This window comes from Homarus americanus, unplaced genomic scaffold, assembly GCF_018991925.1.
Source record: "Homarus americanus isolate GMGI-L3 unplaced genomic scaffold, GMGI_Hamer_2.0 scaffold20465, whole genome shotgun sequence".
Lineage (NCBI taxonomy): Eukaryota > Metazoa > Arthropoda > Malacostraca > Decapoda > Nephropidae > Homarus > Homarus americanus.
This window is the reverse complement of record NW_024756914.1, coordinates 9,810,404-9,819,185: the sequence shown is the minus strand read 5'-3', so window position 1 is coordinate 9,819,185 and position 8,782 is coordinate 9,810,404.

Below are 8,782 nucleotides of genomic sequence, written 5' to 3'. Positions count from 1 at the left end.
GTCACGATGGAGACTTGTGCAGAACTGAAGTGAATTGCTTGTAACTGGTGGATTGGTCGGCTGTACATGAACTGATATGACCCGAGACTGCATGGTTTTGCAGCTACTGGAGACGTTAATCCTTCCCTTTGTATCGGCGACAAGTTAGTCCTCGTCGTGTCTGACCTAACACCTGACCCACCCCACATGAGCTCACTGGCGTACTTGTTTGAAGTTGTTTCCTTAATCCTCAACAGGTTACAGGTTGTGTGTGTGGGGGGGGGGGGCGCATAGCAAGGGTGTACGTAGCTCATGACGTGGCCGGGATGATGTGGGTCAGGTGTTAGGTCAGACACGGCAAGGATTAACTTGTCGCCGATACAAAGGGATGGATTAACGTCTCCAGTAGCTGCAGATGAGCAGACCTGTGCTGCCCCCCCTGTGCCTGCGGACTGTTGCCCCCTCTGCCCCCCAGCTACGCTAGTGATGAGAATGGTGTAGCATGGTAGTGGTGGTGATGGTGGTAGTGGTGGTGATGGTAGTAGTAGTGTGGTAGTGATGGTAGGTGTGGTGGTGGTAGTAGTAGTAGTAGTAGTAGTAGTGGTGGTGATGGTGGGTAGTCGTGGTGATGGTAAATGTGGTGGTGATAGTGGTGGTGGTGGTAGTAGTAGGGGATGGTAGTGGTGATGGTGGTGGTGGTGGTAGTAGTAGTAGTAGTAGTGGTGGTGATGGTGGTAGTCGTGGTGATGGTAGTAGTGGTGGTGATGGTAGTAGTGGTGGTGATGGTAGTAGTAGTGGTAGTGATGGTGGTAGTGGTGGTGATGGTAGTAGTGGTGGTAGTAGCGGTGGTGGTGAATGCGGCAGCGGCAACAGACACTGAGAGCCCAGCACCACACCTTAATATAGTACACACGTGCGCCCGCCTTAGAGATTGCAGGGCAATGAAGATAAATCATACTAGAATGGTGATAAAGAGAGTTAAAACCTAAACACGACAATGACTAACTTAAATGTCTACTACATAAACACTAGAAGTATCAGAAATAAAATGACTGAAATCAGGACGTTGGTATGTAATGAAAAAATCGATATACTGTAATAGCAATCACCGAAACATGGATAAATTTAGACTTACGCAAGTTACCTGTCGAATACCAAATTAAAGGTTACAAATTATTTCATACCGATAGGCAGATTTAGGAAAAGAGGCAGAGTAGCTATCTATGTCAGGGATAATTTGAAGTATGAAATGAATTAGGAAAAATTAATTATTGGAGTAATATATAGACCTCCTAATCTCTAAAGGGTTAATGAGCGACTTATTTGGGATGAAATGCATAGGGCATCCAGATATAGCAAAGTGTGTATAGTAGGCGACTTTAACTTAAGTTAAATAGATCGGACCGACCTTATGGGTGACTCAGAATCTAAGGATTTTCTTAAAACATCCCAAGACTGTTTCCTAAGTCAACATAAAGCCGAACCCACCCGGGGTAATAATATACTATATTTAATTCTACAAACAGAGAAAACCTCATTTGTAATGTCGAGGTAAGGAGTGAACTGTCTAACAGCGATCACAAAGAAGTGAGATTCAAAGTAGAACTTAATGTCAATCGCGAGGAAACATTCGGACATAAAAATGAAGGAAACTGCAGCGGGCCTATTGGCCCATACTGAGCAGTCCCATTTACACCCAACCCCTATCGCTCATGCATCCGCCCAACCTATATTTGAAGCTACCCAGTGTGTTTAAGTTGATGATGATGTTTGGTAACTTGTTCCACTCGTCCACTACTCTATTTGCAAACTAGTGTTTACCTATTTCGCACCTAAATCTAAATTTGTTTAATTTAAAACCATTGCTACGAGTTCGTTCCTGGTTGGATAGTTTAAGTACCTTTGTTATATCACCTTTGTTTAGTCCTGACTTCTTTTCATACACCTCAATCATATTGTCCCTCACTCTACGTATCTCGAGGGAGTGCAAATTAAGATGCTTTCATCTGTCCCTATACTCAAGGTTCCTAATGCCCGGGATTTGTCTTGTCATCCTCCTCTTTATGCTTTCAAGGGGATCGATATCCATTCTGTAGTATGGTGACCAAAACTGAAGTGTGTAATCTAAGTGAGGTCTCACAAGTGCAAGATTTAGTTTTAGGGTAACCTCGTTAGTCTTGTAACTAACACTCCTTTGTATGAACTCAAGTACTTTGTTAGCCTTGAAAATCGGTATCGCATTCGCTCTCCTCCAGGATTCTGATACTACACCGCATTTTAATGACTTGTTAAACACTTTTGCTAAGGGCATACAAGTTTGTCTTTACATTCCTTTAATACGACAATTATGTCGCCGGGACCTGACGACATATTAAAGTCCCAGACTTCCCAAAGAAGAGAAGAAATCGAAATGTTAATGAAAGGTTCCCAGGAAAAAATATGTGTTTTCAGAGACACCAGAAACTAGTGCAAAAAAGGACCTGAGCGACTGTGATGGTGATAGTGTGGGTCATATTCAAGCTGAGGAAGAGGATAGACCTGAAAAAAATACTATGGCTCTTAAAATGGACAGTTACTTCCACTAACGGTCATGCCCCCTTTTAAAACTTTCCAGCGTCCCACTACTTACTACGAAGTTGCTAAGCTTATTCCACTCGTCCACCACCCTATTTGTGAACCAGTTTCTTCCTATCTTCCTCCTAAACCGAAACTTATCCAACTTAAATCCGTTGCTACAAGTCCTATCCTGCTAGGTTATCATAAGAACTTTATCTTTATTGACTCCTTTCACCCACTTAAATACTTCTATCATATCTCCCCGCACTCTTCGTCTTTCTAGGGAATGCAAGTTTAGTTTCTTTAATCTTTCTTGATATGGAAGGTTTCTAAGTCCCGGAATCATTTTGATATCCATTCTATAACAAGAGCAACAGAACTGAACAGCATAATCGAGGTGCGGCCTGACTAGCGCAAGATATAGTTGCAATATGACCTCCGCACTCTTATTACTTACACTTCTAGATATAAAACCTAATACTCTGTTTGCCCATTTCGAACATTAACGCATTGTTTTCTAGACCAAAGGTCCGGTCTTACAAGTACCCCTAAGTCTCTTTCACAAGTCGACTTCTCTAGGTTGATGTTGTTAAGGCTGTATACATTGACAGTATTTGTTCTTCCAATATTAAGTACGCTGCACTTGATGGTGTTGAATTCCATTTGCCAATTTCTGACCACTCCTGCAGTTTATTTAAATCCTCCTGTAGTGCATTTGCATCCTGCCCTGAATTAATCTACCGCCCTATTTTCGTGTCATCCGCAAACTTGCTTATGTCACTGCTCATCCCAGTATCTAGATCGTTTATGTAGATTATGAACAAGAGTGGGCCCAGTACTGACCCCTGGGGAACCCCATTAGTTACACAACCTCACTCCGATTTAAAACCATCTACGCTGACCCTCTGCGTTCTATCGGTGAACCATGATTTTATCCAATTTAAAACTTTCCCCTCGATACCATGAGCCTTAACTTTTCTCAGAAGCCTCTGATGCGGTACTCTGTCAAATGCTTTGCTAAAGTCTCAGTAAATAACATCGTAATTTTCGTCATCATCTACTACCTCATAGACTTTCCGAAAAAACGTCAGCAGATTTGTTAGACAAGATTTTTCCCTTTATAAATCTATGTTGAGAGTAGTAGATTAATTTGTTTTTCTCTAAATGCGCTCGGATGCTATTTGCTATAATTGATTCAAGAAATTTCCCCACTACTGACGTCCAACTAATGAGCCGGTAATTTGATGCTGATGCTCTGGCTCCCTTTTTGAATATGGGTACTACATTTGCTTGTTTCCACAAGTTTGGCATAACTCCCGTGTCTTATGATTTTGTAAATAAATTTACGAGGGGTCTGCTAATCTGTTCCTTACACTCTTTCAAAATTCGAGAGAAAATTTCATCCTGCCTGGCGATTTGGTCTTCTTTAATTTATTTATCTTCATAAGAAAATTCTCTTTTCTTATAATGATATCCTTTGGTTTCTCTTCTTCATTTCCCCTAAATATCAGCTTCACCTCTGGCGTTTCCTTATGAATTTCTTCTGTGAAAACTGATAAGAAGTAGCTGTTTAATGCTTTGCTTATTTCCTCACTATCATCGATCACTTCCCCTCTCTTTGACTTTAAAGGCCCCACTTTGTCCTTGACCTTTGTCCTATATACCTGGAAAAATCCCTTGGGATTTTCCTTGGATTCTCTTCTATCCTGTTTCCATAGTCCCTCTTTGCCTTCCTTACATTTTTCTTAACATTCCTAGATAGTTCATTATACCTATGTAACAAGACAGAAGCATAGAAGAAGATTACATATAGATAGGAATTATAGAGAGTAGGAATGTAAAGATATAAGAAGCTTGGTAGCATGGCCGGGATGTTATTTACTCTGTGTCAACACACTTATCTTCTATGTCAATACACATATCTATTCTTCTCAAGGGACAACATCTCAAACACCTCTTCGATACAACTATTTATTAATTCACTCTGACATGGACACATTAATATCAATGTTATATATGGGTATTAACACATGTTTTACATTACTCGACACTGACTCGGACACAACATGAATGAATACACTCCCCACAGTAGGTAACTCACCCGAGAGGTAGCTCTGACAGTGACTCACGTGTAACCTGACGTAGGCGCAGTGGGTGTTGGCTGGGCTCTCGTATGCGAGACTGCACAGCTGGAGTCTGGTCGGGAAGTCCTCCTCCCATCCTGGGGGAGGAGGACGAGCGTGACTCTGTGTGAGTGACCAGAATAACCTCTCTCAATAAGACCCGTATGAGAATCAACCCCTGGGCAGGACTGCCGAGCCTTTATATGGGGGCTCACAGCCGGCGCTTTGACCTCTGGCCAATTAACACTAAACTGGTTAGATCTGGACCACTGTGTGCAGGTGTGGTCATGCCCAGGTGTGCCTTTGTAGGCCACCCGGCTAACTCACGTCATTAGCGGGCGAGGTCAAGTCCCTGGGGTCTTGACCTGAGGTGTGTCAACCTGGAATGTCAGAGTACACACGAGGTCTGCAGTGTACTTGCTGTTATATGTGATGTAATTCTGGGCTGTAAGCTTTGGTCTGATATTCAATCATTACACTTATTTCTGAGATACTCCTCCCCTCCCTTTAATTTCTTATAGGAATAAGGAAAGGAATTTATGTCATGTTTAAGTTTTCTGGACATCCACCTTGGCTCATTCTTATTTGACCGAATTTTTTTGTATGGTATATTTTGTTCCTGTGCTTTACGTAATATACTAGTGAATTTATTTTAGTCATGATCAATCTTTGTGTCACCGGCGACCTCACCCGATCCTCCCGGCGAATGACCTGACTGTTCCCAGGTGACCTCACCTAGGTACCTTCTTAACCCCTCATAATCCGCCAATCGATAGTCTTGGACGCTGACCATATTGTCATTATTTTTCGTTTCCCAATTTAGGGTGAACCTGATTTCTCTGTGATCACTGTTCCATAGTTCTTCCCCTACTGTGATATCTCTGATAATATTTTCTTTATTTGTTAATACTAGGTCTAATATATTGTCACCTCTAGTCGGTTCTACTTTTACTTTTTACTTTTATCCTCTTCGCCACTGATCGGCTTGTTAGCCGCTTGGGCGATCGGTCACGTCTCTTTTCCTTTATATTCTTCACCAAAAGGTCGGCTCGCTAGCCGCCCGGGCGATCGGTCACGTCTCTGTCACGCACTGTTGGCAAATACTGGGCATGCACCGGCTCCTGAATGTACCTGAACCCGCTCCAGTGTTGGTCAAGTCTTCCCTTGAAAGAGCTCACACTCGGTGCCGTCACAACACTGTCTGGTAGATTGTTCCAAGAGTTTACAACCCTCACTCCGAAAAAGTTTGCCCTCACGGTTTTCCGGACTTGCGGCTTCTTCAATCTTGAGCTGTGACCCCTTGTGGGGCGAGCGTCCGCCAGCTCCAAGTAAGGACACTCAACTGAGTAGTGCCCCCTGAGATGCTTATAAACCTCAACTAGGTCCCCCCTTGCCCGTCTGTAGTATAAGCTAGGCAAGTTCAGGCGCTCCAATCTCTCAGGGTAGCTGAGATGCCGAAGTGCAGGCACCAGTTTGGTGGCCCTCCTTTGAACATTTTCAACCAACTGACAGTCCCTAGCATATCTCGGGGACCAGATGGGGTGACAGTACTCCAGATGGGGAAGCACTTCACTCCTGAAGATCGTCACGAGGGACGGACCGTCTAGATATCTGAACGACGGTCCGTCCCTCGTGACGATCTTCAGGAGTGTTCTGCAATTAATTGTTTTAATTTTTTTCCTGTACTGAGTCTAGGAAGTCTTCAGATTCATAATCACCTACAATGTTGTCCCAGTCAATATTCCTGAAGTTGAAATCCCCCATAATGCACAGGTTGTTGAATCTTGCTGCCCTGCTCATTTCCTGCCATATGGGCTGAGCTGCTTCTTTCCCAAGACTTGGGGGGCCTGTAAATCACTCCCATAATTAATTTTTCTCTTCCTTCCACAATTTCTACCCATACAGACTCGGTTCCTATTTCACCCTTCATTGCATTATTAATACAACATTTTAATGTATCCCTGACGAAGAGTGCGACCCCTCCCCTCTTCCTAGCTTCCCTGTCCGTGTGAAAAAGGTTGTACCCTTCTATGTGGTACTCTGATAAAAAGTTCTTGCTATTCAGATTCATCCAAGTTTCGGTGATTGCTATGACTTCTACTCTCTTGGTACATACAACCGCTCTCAGCAGGTCTATTTTATTTTTAATGCTCCTACTGTTTGTATAGTATACATTTAAACCTACCCTTCCCTAGTCCTGTTTTACCCCTTGTCCTGAGTAACCAATTTTACTTCCCATTTCCCAGGACCTGCTTGTTTTTTTACTCCCTCTTACCCTGACCTCTCTCTACTGGTGACCCCCCCCCCCCTTTTGGAGTGAAAATTGCACCCTCCAAGGATGCAGACAACATCTTTACCCCAGCGCGAGACAAGTGTACCCCATCACGACTGTACAGGTAGTTGTTGCCACAAAACGGTCGCCGGTTATCAATGAATGCCCAACTATTGCTTGCACAATGTTTTTCCAGTCGGCAATTTATAGCAATTGCCCTGGACAGCCATTCACCGCCAACTCCTCTTCTAGGCAAGACACCACATACTATCGGGATCCCTCCCCTATCTCTTACCTTCCCTTGCACCTCTCTATACCTCTTGAAAAGTTCCTCACTCCTAACCTTTCCTATGTCGTTGCCTCCTACATTAAGACACACTATCGGCTTGGTACCCTCCCCTGACAAAATCTTATCCATCCTCTCCGCTACATGCTCTATCCCAGCCCCAGGAAAACACACCCTAGTCCTACGTTTTCTGTCTTCCTCACAAAAAGTCCTATCTAGGAACCTCACCTGGCTATCCCCAACTACCACGACCTTACCACTGAGCAGAGTTTGACTAACTGCCCTTTCCTCTCCTGCCACCACACCGTCATGCCTCTTCTCTTCCTCGCCAGCTTCCTCTAACACTTGGTAGGGGTTACTGCTCTCCACACACACTGGTCAGCTTTCCCGAGCCTGACCTTAGACCCCTTGGAGACAACCACTCCCCACTCCTGCTCCTCCTGACCCTGCTTTGTAGGTGTCCTGCTAGGCAGGACACCCACCTGAAGGAGTTCAGCCCTGAGGGCTTCGTTCCCCCCCTTTAAAACGTCCATCTCTCTCCGCAATTGTTCTAGCTGTGGCTCCAGCTGACTTAACAGAGTGGCCAGGGTGTCGTCTCTCCCTACACACCATCCCTCTTCCCCCACAACACAACGGCCCACGGTGACCATTTTGTATGGTCACTAACACAGCACTGTGATCATGTAGGTACTGAGCGTGTAGTGACTAATAACGATGATAGTAAACAAATAGATAAACTAAAACCTAACAAGTCGCCAGGTCCAAACGAGTTATTTGCCAGAGTATTAAAATAATGTAAGGAAAATTTTAGTATGCCCTTAGCAAACATGTCTTTAAAAACGGAAAAGCGAGTGTGATACCAATTTCCAAGAAGGGAGAAAGATCACTGTCCTCAAACTACTGTCCAATCAGTTTAACATAAATTTTAGGTAAATTACTTGAAGCAATCATTTCAAACTCAATTCGAAATCACCTTGACAAACACAAGTTGATGAATGATTCCCAGCATAGCTTCACAAGTGGGCGTTCATGTCTGACAAATCTTCATTCTTTTCAACTGTTTTCGAATCGCTGGACGATGGGCACGATTATGGTGTGGTTTACCTCGACTTTAGCAAAGCCTTCGACAGGGTCCCCCCGAGAAACTAATACGATTGGATGAGATATTCTAAGCTGGATTAGGGCGTGGTTACAGGGCAGGAAAGAGAGAACCAGCATTAATGGCACTAAATCCGATTAGGGTAACATCACTAGTGAAATAACCCAGGCTCAGTACTTGGACCATTATTATTTATTATATACAAAAAAACGACATAGATGTAGGTAGACAGAAACATAAGTAAATTTGCTGATGACACTTAAATAGGGCGTGGAATTAAATCTATGGAGGACTGCAAAACTACAGGAAGATCTAAAAAAAATGTTTTGCATGGTCTGAAAAAAGGCTGATGAAATTTAATGTGGAAAAATGTAACGTACTTAGCTTAGGAAATATAAACGGTGTCATAAAAGATGTTTTGTTTTGCCTTTTATTTTCTTTCTTCTTAAGTCTTTTTACTCTGTTTC